At 36.3% G+C, this 17,317-nt stretch overlaps 2 long non-coding RNA genes across 2 annotated transcripts; one reads left to right on the top strand and one right to left on the bottom strand.

Annotated features, from left to right (window-relative positions):
* Positions 1–3,186: 3,186 nt before the first annotated feature.
* LOC110008174 (uncharacterized) lies at positions 3,187–5,996 on the top strand. The gene is made up of 2 exons (XR_002282785.2): positions 3,187–3,831; positions 5,471–5,996. It is a non-coding gene; the product is annotated as an uncharacterized LOC110008174 (long non-coding RNA).
* Positions 5,997–7,655: 1,659 nt separating this feature from the next.
* LOC110008173 (uncharacterized) lies at positions 7,656–9,833 on the bottom strand. Its single transcript, XR_002282784.2, has 2 exons — positions 9,284–9,833; positions 7,656–7,936 (listed from the first exon to the last, which is right to left on the bottom strand). It is a non-coding gene; the product is annotated as an uncharacterized LOC110008173 (long non-coding RNA).
* Between the last annotated feature and the right edge of the window lie 7,484 nt (positions 9,834–17,317).

The following is a 17,317-nucleotide window of genomic DNA, read 5'->3' as shown; positions in this document are numbered from 1 at the left end:
AGAGAGAAAGAGGGGAGGAGAGAGAAAGAGATGGGGAGAGAGAAAGAGAAAGAAGAAGAGGGAGAAAGAGGGGAGGAGAGAGAAAGGTACCTTATTGAAACGTACCAACCCTTTTCTTCTCTCTCCTCTCTCTCTCTCCAAGACGCACCAACGAACTCAAGAAGAAATCAAAACTTTATTAATGGTTGTGTGAAATAAACTGAAGGTCGAAGGTCCTTTTTACAATGTGGCTTTGCATATTTATATAGAATTCGGCCCAAACATGGTTGGACGCCCAAAAACAACCTAAATTTGAAGATAATTATAATTTAATTGAATTAAAAGAAATTCTAAAAAAGGGTGCAAAAGGGCTGTTTTGCTCCTGCCAAACAATGTGTGGAATTTCAGAACGGTCCCTGCTGCTATCGGAGAACTTGTGTGATGTTCTATGATTGATATGAGGTTCTTCTGATACCCGTTTGATCGAAAGATGATTCTTTTGTTGTAGGGCTCGGCATGACTATCGATTTGATACCAACTTCGAGCCATGAATCATGTTTTTAAGCCATGATAATGAAACTTGAAATTCGCTTGAATATTGAAAACTTTGGATCGATTGTGTGCTTGGTCCTTGATCTTTTTCTTTGGTTTTTGCGCTGAATCATACTGAGCATGCTGCCACAATAACATTACAGCAAATCTAGCTCAATTTCATGTCCGGATGAAGATTTCCTCATTTTGGGTTTTGGTTGAAATCTTGAAATCCGATGGATGGAATTTACAGCAGTTTCGACACCTTTTCGTGTGAAATCCAACCGTTCATCGTATGTGGGGTTCGCACCAGAGATGATCATGGACCTTACGCACATAATACAATTGGTTCCGTGCCGATCGGGTATACAAGCGTCGTGATTTGGTTGCTAGAATGAGGCGCGTTGCTACCGAAATTTCTGCAACTGTCTTTATGAATCAGCAACTTCTCTCTAGTTTTTCTCCCTGCTCGGGTGTCGTCATGGGGCGTACCACATTTTGAAACGCTCTTGATGAGACGCTCTTGATGAGATGAACACGCTCACCAAATATGAGTGTTATCCGACTCGGAACGAGTGAGATATGGGCCTCAAACTTCACTGCCCGTGACTGTAAAAATAGCCACTTTTAACGGTGTTTTGGTGCAGGGCGGCCACACAGGAATAGTGTGCGGCCTACTCCTTTTCGGTATTTTAGCCATAACTTTGATCTGGGGTGCCCGATTAACCCGAAACTTGACTCATAAGGGTTTTCGACCATGTCGGATCCAATGGTTGTGGTCTCATAGCTGTTTGACGCACATATGATATAGTTCCAGTAATGGGGTTCATTTCAAAGTGCAAGAGGCCAATTTTTCTGAAATTGTTTATTTGTGTTCACTGCCTTAAAAATGTCTAATCACGATGAAACTTGACAAGTGGTCTTTTGGAGTGTTTATGAAGATCTTGACTAGTTTTAGAGCAATTCTGAGACTGTCGGGATTACCACTGTTTTGTCAAGCGTTTTTGACCTACTTCCTCATCAGGTACCAAGGTGCTGAAAAATGCATTTAAACATACCCCAGAAAGATTCAAGGGATATTTTGGTCATTATTTTTTATCAAAAAATTATTGTTGATATTTTTTATAGGTGCACCCCAATGAGAAGATGTCACGTACTAAACTTCACATTCAGAAAAATTGTATTAAAAAAACTAAAAAAAAAATACTTTGAGATGTTGGATCTAAGATCAAACGGTGAGTGACTCTCTTGATAAAAAATGGATCGCTGGATGGTAGGAGGAGGATAGAGCTTCTATGTTGTAGGGGAACATAGAAAGCTTTCCCATATATATATATATATATATATATATATATATATATATATATATATATAGGAAAATGGTCCTGTGAGCTAGTAGGCTCACAAGTAAAAATGAGCCCAACCGCCCATATTGAATCTAGGCCGATCTGACGATCACAGATGCCTGATAGTGTTTGATTTTAATTTTTTTCTACAAATCCAAATCACTAGAAAATTTAGGCATGTGTTCACTAAAAATAGGTGAATCTTGGAAAACTATCAAAAACATATTTTACATGAAAAATTTGACCAAAATAGCCCCGTAAAGTTTCGAGGGTATTTCGGTCATTTTTTTGTAGATTATTTTTTTATATATTTTAGTAGGTGCATCTTGATGAGAAGAACACATTCTTAAAATTTCAAGTGATTTAGATTTGTTGAAAAAAAATTAAACTTCAAACAATACCGGACATCCGTGATCATCAGATCGGCCCAGATTCAACTCGAACCATTGGGCTTATTTTTTCTTGTGAGCCCCATTGGCTCACATGATTATTTTCCATATATATATATATAGGAAAACTCTTCCCAACGCCCATAGGCCAAAATGAATAGTGATTATATATATAAATATATAGGAAAACTCTTCCCAACGCCTATAGGCAAAAATGAATAGTAATTTTGCTTACTTTCATCACCATCCAATCTTCATCACATGGTCAAAATTGTTTGGTAGTTTTTTATTTTTTATTTTTTTGCTACAAATCCGAATTACTTGAAATTTGGAACGTGTGTACGTCTTAGTGAGGCACACGTAATAAAATATATGAAAAAAATAATTCGTAAAAAATAAATTGATCAAAATACCCCCCAAAAATTACAAGGGTATTTTGGTCAATTTATATTTTATGAATTATTTTTTTCATATTTTTATTAGGTGCACATCACTAAGATGTATACACGCTACAAATTTCATATCATTTGACTAGTTAAAAAAAAAAGAAAAATGAAACACTACCGGACAACTGTGACTGTGTGATAAAGTTTTTGATGGTGATGAAGCTAGGCGAAATCACTGTTCATTTTCACCTATAGGCGTTTTGTAGTTTTATCTTTAATTATAAAATTTAAATCTTAAAATATAGTGTAGATCGAGCATATCTATAAAAATTTAAAAATCTTAAAAATTAACGGTAAAAAAATGAATTAAAAGATGCACTATTTTCAAAACTTGAAATCTATTTATCTCTCATGTCTATCAAAACAAAACAACCTCTGCTAGTGAAATTTCTCAGTGACTCCAATTGATTCTTTAGAGCCTCAATTTTATATAAACTTTTTCATATATATATATATATATATATATATATATATATGGGAAACCATCGTATACGCGAAGTTGCATAGGTAGCTTGTTTACGCCAATGGTTCTGACCGCGCCCCTCAAATGGACGGTCCACTTCAAAGGCTTCTCTCTCCTGGAGAGCATCTTCTGCAGCTTGCCCCCAAGACAAGCTTCTTACTCAGGGCCACCAACTACACTCAAAACAGTCTCTCTCTCTCTAGTTGAAGCACATGCCTCTCTCTCTCTCTCATTGCGCCCCTCTCCGTGAACCTGAAGCACGCTAGCTCCCTCTCTGCCCTATCTCTCTCTGCAACTTTCCCTTTCCCTGCAGCTTGCCCCCAAGACAAACTTCCTACTCAGGGCCACCAACTAAACTGAAAATGGTCTCTCTCTCTAGTTGAAGCACGCGCCTCTCTATGTCATCGTGCCCTTCTCTGTGATTCTGATGCACGCTCGCCCCCTCTTTGCCCTCTGTGCCCTATCTTTCTCCGTGCAACTTTCCTTTTTCATGCAGCTTGCCCCCAAGACAAACTTCTTACTCAGGGCCACTAATTACACTCAAAACGGTCTCTCTCTCTCTCTCTCTCTCTCTCTCTCTCATTGTGCCTCTCTCTGTGAATCTGAAGCACGCCCCTCTCTCTCTCTCTCATTGGAAGTCCGCCCCTCCCTCTGAAATCTGAAGCATGCCATTTCAGGTATGGATGCCATTTTACTTATGCTTCTTATGGATGCCATTTTACCATGGCTATTTTACATTTTACTAATGCTTCTTATGGATGCCATTTTACCATGGTTGCTTATGGATGAGTGATGCCATTTTAGTGATGCTTTCTTATGGATGAGTGATGCCATATTACCGATGCTTGCTTATGGATGAGTAATGCTTGCCTATGATCCGTACAAATTAATCGACCACATAATTTTTTACTACATTTAGGGGTTTTGGTTTTTCAGCGGTTGAATGTCTTATACAGAGCAACAAAACCATGATCATAGAATTTTCTATAGAAATTGGTATCTCACATAATTTTTGGCCACATTTGAGGGTTTCAATTTTCCATTGCTTGAATGTCTTATACAGAGCAACAAAACTATGAGCTCAAAAATTTATTTAGAAATTAGTATCTAACACAATTTTTTGCCAAATTTGGGGGTTTCGATTTTTCAGTGTTTGATTGTCTTACACAGAGCAACAAAACTATGATTAAAGAAATTTTTCTTGAAATTGGTATCTCACTTAGTTTTTTGCCACATTTGGGGGTTCGATTTTTCAGTACCTAAATGTTGTACACAGAACAACAAAACTATGATCATAGAAATTATTTAGAAATTGGTATATCACTTAATTTTTTGCTACATTCGGGGGTTTTGGTTTTCAGTGCTTGAATGTCTTACACAGAGCAACAAAACTATGATCATAGAAATTTCTTTAGAAATTGGTATCTCACTTAAGTTTTTGCCACATTAGGGGGTCTTGGTTTTTCTGTGATTGAATGTGTTACACATAGCAACAAAACTATGAGCAAAGAAAGTCTGTAGAAATTGATATCTCACATAATTTTTTGCCACATTTGGGGGTCTTGGTTTCACTGATTGATTGTGTTACACAGAGCAACAAAACTATGAGTATAGAAATTTTGTAGAAATTGGTATCTCACATAATTTTTTGCCACATTTGGGGGTCTTGGTTTTTCAGTGATTGAATGTGTTACACAGAGCAACAAAACTATGATTATAGATATGTTTTTTTGGGTTTTTTGGATGAGTGATGCTGGCTTAAGGACTATGTTTGGGTTTTTCTTTTATCGTATGAGCCTTGACAAACCAGATTTGGGGGTCTGTAGCACAATCAGTCTGTCAATAATGAGGCTTGGTTTGGATGAATTATGCTTAGTTTGGGGGTCTATAAAATTGTATTTTTTGGGCCTGATTTGTTATTAGATGAATGATGCTTAGTTTGTGGTATGCAAAATTGTATGAGCTCAAAACCATTTTACAAAATGAATTAGGCTTTGTTTGGGGTTTTTTTATGGTACGAGCCTTGACAAACCTGATTTGGGGGTCTGTCAAAATGAATCAATCTGTCAAAAATCAAGGTTTTTTTGGATGAATCATGCTTAGTTTGGGGGTCTGTAATTGTATTTTTGCAGGTTGTGGTATTTTTTGTTTTTCATGGATATGTTTAGATACATTGGAGTTAATCTCCATGTCAGGTATTCGCAAGAAAAGCTCTTTGTGTGAGTTTTTTTTTCCTATTGATTACTTTAGTATTTGATTATGCTACACAAGAGAAATTCATTTCCTTCGTTTTCTTTTTATGAAATTGGGATGCAGGTCTAGACCTTTGAAGTACATAGCATGTCATCAGTTTCCATAAGTGTCGGAGGATATCAATGGCGAACTTGTCCACGATGCAATTTACAATGCAAATTAAGTACATCAAGCTCCCGATCTAACCCTGGAGGAATGTACTATCGGTATACAAATTGTACACTTTTTCAATAGTAAGATGAATATATGGAAGGGATGAATTACAATATAAACTTGAGACGTCGTGATATACACCAGAACAATCAGTCGCAAGAATCGCAAGAGTGTATTACGGTCAAGCTTGAACCGATAGTTATTCAACAACAAATTATTGATACTTTAAGGTGTATGAAACCGTTTTTAGTTTTCTTGTGTGTAGAGAGGTCTTTTATGTTTATATTACAATTGTTGAAAAGTGTTTGATACGACTAGATAGTATGTAACAAGTTTACTGTCATCAGATTTGAGTATGTAAATAGTTTCAACATTGACTGTTGTAAAGGTTATTTGCTTTTTGAGTAGTTTTTAATTGATGGGTATTTTCTTTCAATTTATTTATGTTTGACCATTGGTGCATGTTAGAAGCCAGTCAAGGTTGGGTTTCTGTGTTTGTTTCATCACATATCTTGGTGAATTTTAAATGGCATCTTGAACTGAAATGGGCAATATACATTCACATTTATTCAATTTTTAAATTAGACATTCACCCCACCAAGTTATGGGTTTGTGCCTGAAGTTATTATCGGTAAGCAAAATGCCTTTTGATGGTAGCATTCAATCGTTCAAATTGTGATAGTATACACTGTTTACCAATATTGATCTTTTTTCTTTCTTTTCTTACTTGCCTCGATGCCATTGAGTGCAATAGGAACATATTGGTTCAGTTGAAAACTTTGTTGCATGCTAGGCTGGACTGTTTAAAACCTGAGGATTGAGAAGAAAGTTTGAAAATTCATACACTAGACTATGACATTCTCCCTTCTATTATCTTTACTTGTTTACTGTTATGGATGACATGGGAAATTGTTTGCAATAGGTTGCATAATCAGCAATGATTTCTTTTGTATGGTCCATATTGAGGATTCAAATTCTCAAAGTAAACTTTGTTAATGTCAAGCAGCGGATACTAATTAGAGCAAACAAAAGGAGAAATTTTGTTTTAGCTAAGTTTCTTTTGAGGGAGCCACATGAAGGTTGCTCCACCACCACCGCCCAGAGTGACCTGTTTGGTGGGGGAGGTAATTCTTCCATTTTTATTTTCTCCAATAGTAAACTCTTAATAGTTGTTGTATTTGACTTGGTGGCAAGTCAAGATTGATTCTCGATGTTTTATATTCAATGAAGTAGGACAGCAATGGGTTACCTCTTATTGACCTTTTCTTTAGTGGGATATATTGGATCTTGGAACGCCTTCATGTATATTTTAGCAGAAGGTGGGTGATGCAAGTGTTTGGAGCAGTAGTCCTGGATGCTGGTTAACTGTGCCTTTTTTCACGGGAATATTCACTCTTCTATGGAGCACTGATAGTGCTGAAAATGTTTCCTTTAAAAAATTTCCTTTGCAGGTACTTGGTGAGTCATCCAAAAGTCAAGGATCTAACATTTTGAGATTTCTTAGAAATCATCTTGCATTTTCCACAACTTCGAAAACCAAACTGTAAATATAAGTGACAAAGTCCATGAGAACCACTTATAGGAGAGTGCTTAGAAAAATTAACTCAAGCGACGTGTGTGCGTATTATCATAAAATACAAAAATATCTACATACACACAACCATGTGTTTATATTTTTAATATAACATGGTCAAGGCTATAACTTTTCACTCATGTTTGCTAATTTTTGCACTTGATGAATCTGCAATAATGTCTATGTCCATATTTCATGGAGGGAAGGTACTTTGCTGCAATCATCAACTTGAAATTTCTTAAATCCAGCATCCAAGGCCCGAACTGTATATACAATTGACACTCCAAGGCCCAAAATCAAATTTTCTGACAAAAGAACTCACACACTAGAATTTGGAAACAAGAATAAGATAGATCAAAATCTTTTGTATATAAAACCAAGCAGAAACTGAAATTGTAATGCTCTTTGAACAGGTGCAGCTCCACGATAGCGGGGCAGCAAACTAGGATGTATATTGACAGTGCCTAATAGAATCGAGTATCAAGATTTCAATTTCAAATATACAACATTAAAACATTTGTAGACACTAGAAAGAAAGAAATTATTATTATGGATGAAATTCCCTTGGAACATTACTTGCTTTGGGGTAGATACATGATAGTAACCAACTAAGCCAACTCTAACTGCTTGATCTATTATGCCAACTCTAACTGCTTAGAGTCATCTATCTCACAAAGGGGGAAAGAAAATGAAAGACAACTTACACAAAAAATATTCTATGTCCTCATCAGGATTCAGGAGTAGAGGAAGAAGATTTTGGGGCGTGAACCAGTGGAATCTTATAACGGACTTTGAAAATAACCCTGTAGTAAGAAAAGAAAATGCAATATTAACATAGTTTATATACATGATGAACATCTCAATATATAAAAATGGGGGCTAGGGACTATACTTTTTCATAAAACTTACAAAGAGCCAAAATAATATAGTCCAAGTTCAAAGAGAAATTAAGATAACAGTGACCATAAGAAAGAACTATCCGAAAGGAAGTGAACAGTACATAATGATACAAAGGAGCAGTGGATCAATCTAAAAATCACCACCAAATTTATTGAAGCATGGATTTTGTAAATTTGCAAACAACAGATGATCACTTGAGACGTGTTATTCAGCAAGTGAAATAACAAATTTAGTTTGGATTACATGATCAAAAAGTGATGGTGCATCAAAGCAAAACAATCTGTTCAATCACTGAAAAACCAAGACCCCGACATATGGCAAAAAAAATTTTGAACTAAAAAAAGTTCACCTTTAATACAAACATAAACTTTCCTCAAAAAACAATGGAACATAAGCTACAATCAGAAGTTCTTTGTTTTTTTTTTATTGTAAACAATCTACATTATTGAATGTGTGAACTCAATAATATTTTTATATTTATTCAGCTCAGCATATTTTGTTGGGGAGAGTCAGGTCGTAAACATGGAGCAACAACATCACATCTCATAAATTCTTACAAGCCACATGATCATTATCATTGTAAGTAACACGTAAACAAGTCATCATCTAACTTGAATAAACAATTGAGGATGCTATACTTCAAACTTTAAATAAACAAGTCATGATTCATTTTGTAACATATTTGACAGACTGATTCATTTTGACAGACCCCCAAATCAGGTTTGTCAAGGTTCGTGCCATAAGAAAAACCCCAAACAAAATCCTGATTCATTTTGTGAAATGGTTTTGAGCAGCATAAAACTTTATAGACCATAAGCAATCATTACTCATCCAAAAAACTTAAAAAAACAGATCTATGCTCATAGTTTTGTTGTTCTGTGTAAGAAATTCAAACAATAAAAAATCGAAACCCCTAAATGTGGCAAAAACTTATGTGAGATACAAATTGCTAAAGAAATTTCTATGCTCAGTGTAAGATATTCAAACACTGCAAAACCGAAACCCCCGAAACCCCCCCAAATGTGGCCAAAACTTCCGTGATCGATTAATTTGTATGGATCATAAGCAAGCATAAGAAAGCATCAGGAAGCATCACAAAAATGGCATCACTAAAATGACATCACTCATCCATAAGCAACCATGGTACAATGACACCCACCAGAAGCATTAGTAAAATGTAAAATGACCATGGTAAAATGGCATCCATAAGAAGCATAAGTAAAATGGCATCCATAGCTGAAATGACGTACTTCAGATTTAACAGAGAGAGGCGTGCTTCCGATGTGAGAGAGAGAGCGAGGTGGCGGGCATGCTTCAGAATCACAGAGAGGGGCGATCTTCCGATGAGAGAGAGAGAGAGGGGGAGGGCGTGCTTCAGAATCACAGAGAGGGGCGTGATGAGAGGGAGAGAAGCGCGTGTTTCAACTAGAGAGAGAGAGACTGTTTTGAGTATAGTTGGTGGCCCTGAGTAAGAAGTTTGTCTTGGGGGCAAGTTGCAGGGAAAGGGAAAGTTGCAGAGAGATAGGGCACAGAGGGCAGAGAGGGGGCTAGCGTGCTTCAGGTTCACAGAGAGGGGCGCGATGAGAAAGAGAGAGGCGTGTGCTTCAACTAGAGAGAGAGAGACCATTTTTAGTGTAGTTGGTGGCCCTGAGGAAGAAGCTTGTCTTAGAGGCAAGTTGCAGAAGATGCTCTCGAGGAGAGACAAGCTTTTTGAAGTGGACCGTCCATTTGAGGGGCACGATCAGAACCGTTGGCGTAAACAAGCCACCTACGCGACATCGCGTATACAACCGTTTCCCTTCCATATATATATATCTATATATATATATATCAAGTTCTTATCAGCGGCTGATGAAACAGGGTAAGCCTTAATGGCCCATATTGAATCCGAATTAATCCAATAGTCAAGGTTGTATTTCATAATTAAATTTTAATTTTTTTTAATAAATTTAAATCATTTGAAATTTAGAGTATTTATTCTTCAAAACTATTGAAATCTAATAAAAATATAAAAAAATTATTCACATAAAATAGATTGATCAAAATACTCTTGAAATGTTTTAGGGGTATTTTAGTCAACGTATTTTATGCGAATAACTTTTTAAATATTTTTATAAGATGCACATTAATGAGAAGAGTTGATGCTCAAAATTTCATGTTAGTTGGATGTATAAAAAAAAGCACTAAAATTATTTTACCAAAATATATTTCTGATTGTCAGGTCGGCCTAGATTGAAGCTTATACTATTTCATCAGTTGATAGGCTGACCCTAGAGTTTTCCATATATATATATATATATATATATATATATATATATATATATATATATATATATATATATATATATATATATATATATATATATATATATATATATATATATATATATATATATAGCCCGGGCCCATCTCAATAGTATTCTAATAGGCTGGGCTTTCTCATGGTCTATTTTCGAGATATCCTTACCAAGGCTCAGGCTGGGGCGGGCTTGTTGGCAGCCCTATCGTTAAGTCTTTTAAAAGGATATTAAAATATATTCATATAACATATAGAGTACAAAGACTTTCATGAATCTAATCCCACACAATAACATCCATCTAAGATGAGGGTTCTTGTCTTCATTGCACTTATGCATCCATCCATGGCAGTACTCTCTCTCTCTCTCAAACCCATTCTTTCTCTTTAAAAACTCAATATCGTTCTCTCTCTAAAAACCCAATCTATCAATTTAGAAACCCAATATCTCTCTTTAGAAACCCAATCTCTCTTTTTCTCTCTAAAAACTGGATCTCTCTATCTATAGAAATCCAATATCTCATTTTCTCTAAAAGCTGAATTTCACTCTAGAACCCAAAATCTCTTTTTCTATCTAAAAATCCTCTCTTTAGAAAGCCAATTTCTCTTTCTCCTTAAAAACTCATTTTCTATCGATGGAAATCCAATCCATTCTCTCTAAAAATCCAATCCATCTCTCTTTCTCTCTTTCGAAACCATATCTCTCTTTCTCTATCTAGAAACTCTATTTCTATTTCTCGATGTAAAAATATTATATCCTTGAGGTGAATAAGGAGAGAGCCAATAGTAACTTGGCCCCGCAGGTGCCTAAGACAACGGCAGACCACGGGAATACTATAGTAATAAGCTTAAACTGGGTGATCTCTTAAGAAGTGTCAGAATGGCCTCAAATTTCATGAGAGGGTAGTTTTGGATATGCTAAGGAACACAAAGTTTCGTTGCATTCTGACAAGTTTTGATATGATCTGAACGAAACTTGGTTCTCAAATCCAGTTCCTATCATGCTGAAAATGCACCCTATAACTACATCCGTATTTTTTGGGTCTAAAAAAAGTACCAAACCACCGCCATTAGATTTGGAACGTCGCAAAACCCTTAGGTGCCAAATTTCAGCTCAGTCAAACCCTTTGGGACCATTCTGAACCTAACTTACCATAAAATGGTGGCTATTGCGGTGCAACCTCGGTGAACTAGTTTCCATTTATGGAAATTAGGTTTTCTCATTTTAGGATAAATTTCAAATTCTCATAATTCGCTTGTTTTTAGTCCAATCAAGGTCAATTTTGGACATGAGCTAGATCTCGACGTCGCCGTTGTTTTAACACACGGCACACGTCATGGCATAGCCCGAAACGAGAGAATTTCTAGAGAGAAAATATGCTCGAAACATGAAAATTCATATTTTATAAAAGAGAACATCCAATTCTTCGAGAGACCATAGCTCAAGATTAAGTATGGGTCCGTTACGATAGTGCTTCAAAAAACTAATGATCGAAGGTCGGACAACACATATATTAAGGTCGAAAATGGCACACTTTTCTAGTTTCCAGAATCCCATTTTTGGGCAACTTCTCAAAATTGGAACGTGCTCAAGTGGAGACCAAAATGGATGACATTTATTGCAAAATAATCATGATACTGTCGTCTTCAATTTGTGATAAAAAAAGCTTGAAACGTCATAGATCGTGTCAGATTGGTGGTCGAAGAATCACAAGTTTATGAAACTTGGCTGGATTTTTGGTTCTTCCAAAGAAAATCTGTTTCAAGACGATCATGGGATATCAAAACGTGTGCAAAAGTTCAAGCATCAACTCTACGATGATACCACCATAGACATTTGAAAAAGCTCTCGAGGCCTAGCAATGGCAAGAGGCCCCTCATGGAGGGAGGGTTTTGTCATTTGTTGAAAAGTGCCTAGGGGTATTTTGATCATTTGGTCCAAAAACAAGATTAATATTTTAATTCATAAAATATGTATATTTTAATAATTTTGGGTGTTTTGAGCATTCTACCCTTGTTTAGTAGTTGATCTATATAAAGAAACTCAAGTAATTTGTCAAAGGACTTTTAGAACTTTATCATTTAAAATCTCGCTTGAGCAATTGAAGTAAATTATTGACTCCTTAGCTTCTTGCTTTCATTTTTCTTTCAAGTTCACGACCAAGATGAGAGGAGAGAGAAACATATCCTAAAGAGAGAAAATACCCCTAGAGCACCATACACCTTAGTCTATCTCCTACACCTTACTCTACACCATACACCTTAGCCTATCCCCTACACCTTAACCTGCACCATACACCTTAGTCTATCTCCTACACCTTACTCTACACCATACACCTTAGCCTATCCCCTACACCTTAACCTGCACCAAACACCCTATACCTTACCCTACACCATACACTATAATCTCCCTTGAACCTTAACCTACTTTATACACCCTAAGTTCCCATACACCACACTTCAACCGAACCTACTTAACCATAAACCTAGACCCTAGACCCTAGTCTTGACTCACCAAGCCTAAGCCTCTTACTCTACCCCCCTTGAAATTCTAGCTAAGGGAACTCCTAAAAATCTCAGTTCTGAACATAAAGGACCATACAAATCCTAGTAGACCTTAGGCAACCTAGACCCAATATAATTATCCTAAAATTTCCGCAAACTATTCTAAGTTGAAGTAGAGTCGAGAGCTTTTCAACGGTCCAAGAATCGCTTGAATCAGACCTACAGATAAAACGATATAACAAATGATAATTTAGTCCCTGTAAGACCCAAGTATCAAGCCGTAGGCTGGGCAGTAACTCAGCCCAGCAGGCCCAAACACGGGCTGATGATGCAGCCAACACATCTGATGATGCAGTAAACACATTTTTTTTAATTAGATAAGGCTAAAACCCCAAAAATAACTCCAAACAAATCCAAAAAAATCCAAACAAATCAAGAAAAATCAGTAATTGACATTTATAAATATCCCATCTCCATAACCCAAAAAGGGGAGACCAAAAAAGAGGAAGAAATCCCTTAGAAAATCTCAAATTTAGAAACATAGCAAAAAATACTCAAAATAGGGAAACCCCTTAGAAAATTGTTAAAAATTTAGGAAAATTCCCTAAAAATCTCAAAAAATCACATAAAATCCCAGAATTCATATTCAACCTTAGGAGATCCCAAAACCCTTAGAAAACTAAGGAAATTCTCCGTCAATCTCAAGAAAAGCCTAGGTAGACCCTACTTAAAATACACAGTTTTTCCCCATGCCTTAGGAACCCTTGATCTAGGTCAAAGAACCTTATATCTATAAATTCTAGCAAGCAAAAGACATCCAAAAAAGGAGATGGTGGCGCACATCGGAAGAGCGGCCTGATCCAAGCCCGAAACACCGGGTTTCGAGGCTCTAGAGGTAAGTATATCTTTGCTTAATTTAGTTTGTTTTTCTTCCTTTAATTCTCTGTTTTACTTTATTTTTCTGAAAAATTAAATTATTATTAGATTTTATTAAATTTAGAAGTATTTTTAGGTCAAAATATGGATTTGGAGCTGGTATTGCGAGTGGACTAAAAAAAAGACCAGATCTATATAGATTTGGGATTTTTCTGAGCCCATAATTCAAGCAACCCCACTCTCTCTACCTTTTCAAAAGTAACTTAGTTTTTGTTAAGATTTGAGTAGATCTCATCCTAGTGATCAACGCAGATCGGAGAGTAAATAGTTTGACACCCACTGTGGGGAACCTTGAGCTTCAGATCTGTATTTTAGATTTAAAAAAGCCTATCTTTTTTTCTCATATTTAATTTTCCAGAAAAAATAAAAATAAAAAAGAATAAAAATAAGAAGAAAAAATAAGGTAGATATAAAAAGATTTATTTTTATTAGATTATGTCTTTTCTTTCTAGATCTTTTTTTTTTTTTCTCTCCATAAAAAAATTAAGATCTTTTTCCTCTCAATCTTTAGATCATCTTTAGTTTTTTTTTTAGATCCTCTTTCTTTTAGATCACATCTGGATCATCTTTATCTTTAGATCTTCTTTAGATTAATCTTTTAGATTATATTTATTTATTTTAGATAATCTTTCTTTTAAATCCATCTTGATCATTAGATATTTCTTTTATATTCACCTTTTAGATTATCTTTCTAGATAATCTTTTAGATCATCTTTATCATCAATTTTTTTTTAGAACATCTTTAGATTCATCGTGATATCATCTATATTATCTTTATCATCTTTTTCATATCTTCTTTCATTCATGCTTATCATCTTTAGATAATCTTTTATCTTCTTTTGTAAGAACTTCAAATATTTCCAGACATGAGATGCACACGACAATAGAATCAAAAGGAGGAGCAACGCCTTGCGTGAACGGAAGAGCAAGTAAACCAAGAGGAGCATCACCGCACGTGAAATGGAGCATCGTCGGGCGTGAAATGGAGCAATGCTGCGCATGAAGGGAAGCCAATGTCGTGCATGTGTAGCGTCGTGAGTGAAGGGGAGATGTGACTGCAACCGTACCTGTTAGCGCAGCACCTATCAGAGTCGTGCATGTTAGCACCGTACTTGTCAATGCTGCACATGTCAGCTGTAGTGATCTCCACCTACCCGATCAGCCATAGTGGATCTCACTCACCTCAATTACTTAAGCCCTCTCCCTTCCCTTTCCACCGCTGTTTCCCTCACTTGCTCTCTCTCTCTCTCTCCCCCTCTCTCTAGGACCATAGTTACAACGAACTGCTACCCTTGGAGAAAGCTTGTGCTATGAGCTTGAAGTAGCTTGCGAGTGGGAGTTTTGGAGGCGCCAATGAGCATCAGGTAAGTAGGTTTAGTGTTCATCACTTGGTAGTGGTAGATTTTAAGAAATGAATATAAGTAAAATAATAGAATGAAGGATGGGGGTCGTTTAGTTAAAATGAACTTGAACTTTCGAATTTGTGCTTCTAAGTGCCATGTGTGATTGAGGGTGCTAAATGATCTTGCTAATCATGAAAATTTGTGGAGTAGTTCATTTGTAAGACTAGCTTAACATAGACAAGGTTTTCAATCAAATTTTATCTTGATTATGATATGTTATAAGCTATTTGAAACATGCTAAGATTTAGAAATGGAATTTCTAAGAACTGTGAGTGTTTTTATATTCTGTTTTTCAGTAATCAAACGGTGTCCAAATGGGCTCAAATTGATCATGAATGAAAGATATGCATGTCTACTACAATTTTTCTTTTTACACCATATTAAAATTTTGTATGGGTTGAGTGATTAGCCCTAAAAAGTGAGGGTATATCACTGTCTACAGTTGCTGAAATTTCTAACAATTGTCACCTACTTTGCGTCGAGCTTTTGACCTATCAAATGTTGCCCAAACACCTTCATACCACACCGTTTTAATGATCTATGTGTAAAATTAAAGTTGCATGTTAAATCATTTTGGAATTCTCCCTAGATTGGGAGTTATGCCTCTGAGAAGATAGGTACATCAATGTTACTTGTCACCAAGAAATTCAGTCCTATGTTGGTTTTGGAAACAAATTTTTTTACGCTCAAACCCTGGCCAAATGTGTTCAAATCGCTTTTATATGAACCATCGGTGAGTATATTTCGAAATTGAATTTGGAACCATAGCAAAACCCTCCATGGGTTGAGAACGACGCCCATTTTTCATGAGTATGACATGGTTATGAATGTAGACGAATTGCGCACTCTTTTCTGAATTCCACTCAAGGGACAAAGTGTTGTAAGTGGATATTGATAAACTTAAGTACTATGTGATAGTTTCATGTGATGAATACTACATGATTAAATGTCATAACATTATGTGATAGGTGACAAGTGCAATTTCCATGTGGTAGTTCCTTGATGAATGTTACATGATGAATGCCGTGGTGCAAATGCGATAAAGTGTCATAAATGCTCATTGATAAGTGTGAATGCCATGTGATAGCCCTTTTATGATGAATGTTTCCTGTTAAGTGGCATAGTATACATGATTGTCGTATATTTCTGAACAGGACTCAAGCTTTGCATAATAAGATTGGAGGTATGAGTAAAACTCATGCTTGAGCATTTTATAATACTGTGATAATGACCACTGCACATTGGGAGTGGGTAATGTTATGTTATGATAATGTGATACTGCCACTACGCGATGGGACACCCATCAGTAGTGGGCATTGTTCTGCTGATACTGACCGCTACGCAATGGGACACCCATTGGTAGTTGTTTGAAGACATTTTTCAGCACCTTGGGTCCCCAATGCGGAATAAAAGAGAAGCCGGTCAATAAAGCCTTGATAGACAGTGTAGTTTTCGATAGTCTCAGAATTGCCTCATAACAAGTGAAAATATTCCTAAAGACTTCAAAAGGCCACCTGCCAAGTTTCATCGTAATCCGACATATTTAAGGCAGTACAGACCATGAACACTTTCAAAAAAATCAGCCTCTAATGACCTTGAAACGGACCCTGTACTTGGATTTTCAAGGCATCAAATGACTCTGAAACCCCCGTCATTGGATCCGACACGATCAAAAACACCTAGGATTCAAATTTTAGCTTAATCAGACGTTACAGGAAAACGTTATGGGCAAAATACTGAAAAAGGAGGGGCCGCACTCTATTCCCATGCGCCCTCCCTGCACCAGTCTCGATAGAAGGAGACTGGTTTTCACAATCACAAACAACAACTTTCGGGACTCATATCTGTCTCGTTATGAGTCGGATCGCGCTCAAATTTTGTGTCACGACCTTGCCACCTGACCCCTGCCAAAGGGCGACGGAGTGCAGGATCGCGACTAGAGGTCGTGAACGTTACTCAGGTGGGAGTGGCTCAACACATAAAAACATAGAATTGAGAGCAAACCATGAAAGAAAACTAGAACAAATCCATTCACCAAACATATATCAATTTAAAAGGTACAACCATCTCATTCATTGAATATCAAAAGTATTTACAATTTCTTCAAGGCACTACTAGCCCAAAAATACACAAAATGAAGTATA

Source organism: Amborella trichopoda, chromosome 11 (genome assembly GCF_054954075.1).
Source record: "Amborella trichopoda isolate Santa Cruz 75 chromosome 11, AtrichopodaSantaCruz75HAP2 v2.0, whole genome shotgun sequence".
Classification (NCBI taxonomy): domain Eukaryota; kingdom Viridiplantae; phylum Streptophyta; class Magnoliopsida; order Amborellales; family Amborellaceae; genus Amborella; species Amborella trichopoda.
Note: the sequence above shows the minus strand (reverse complement) of the source record. Positions and strands in the feature narration are given on the sequence as shown.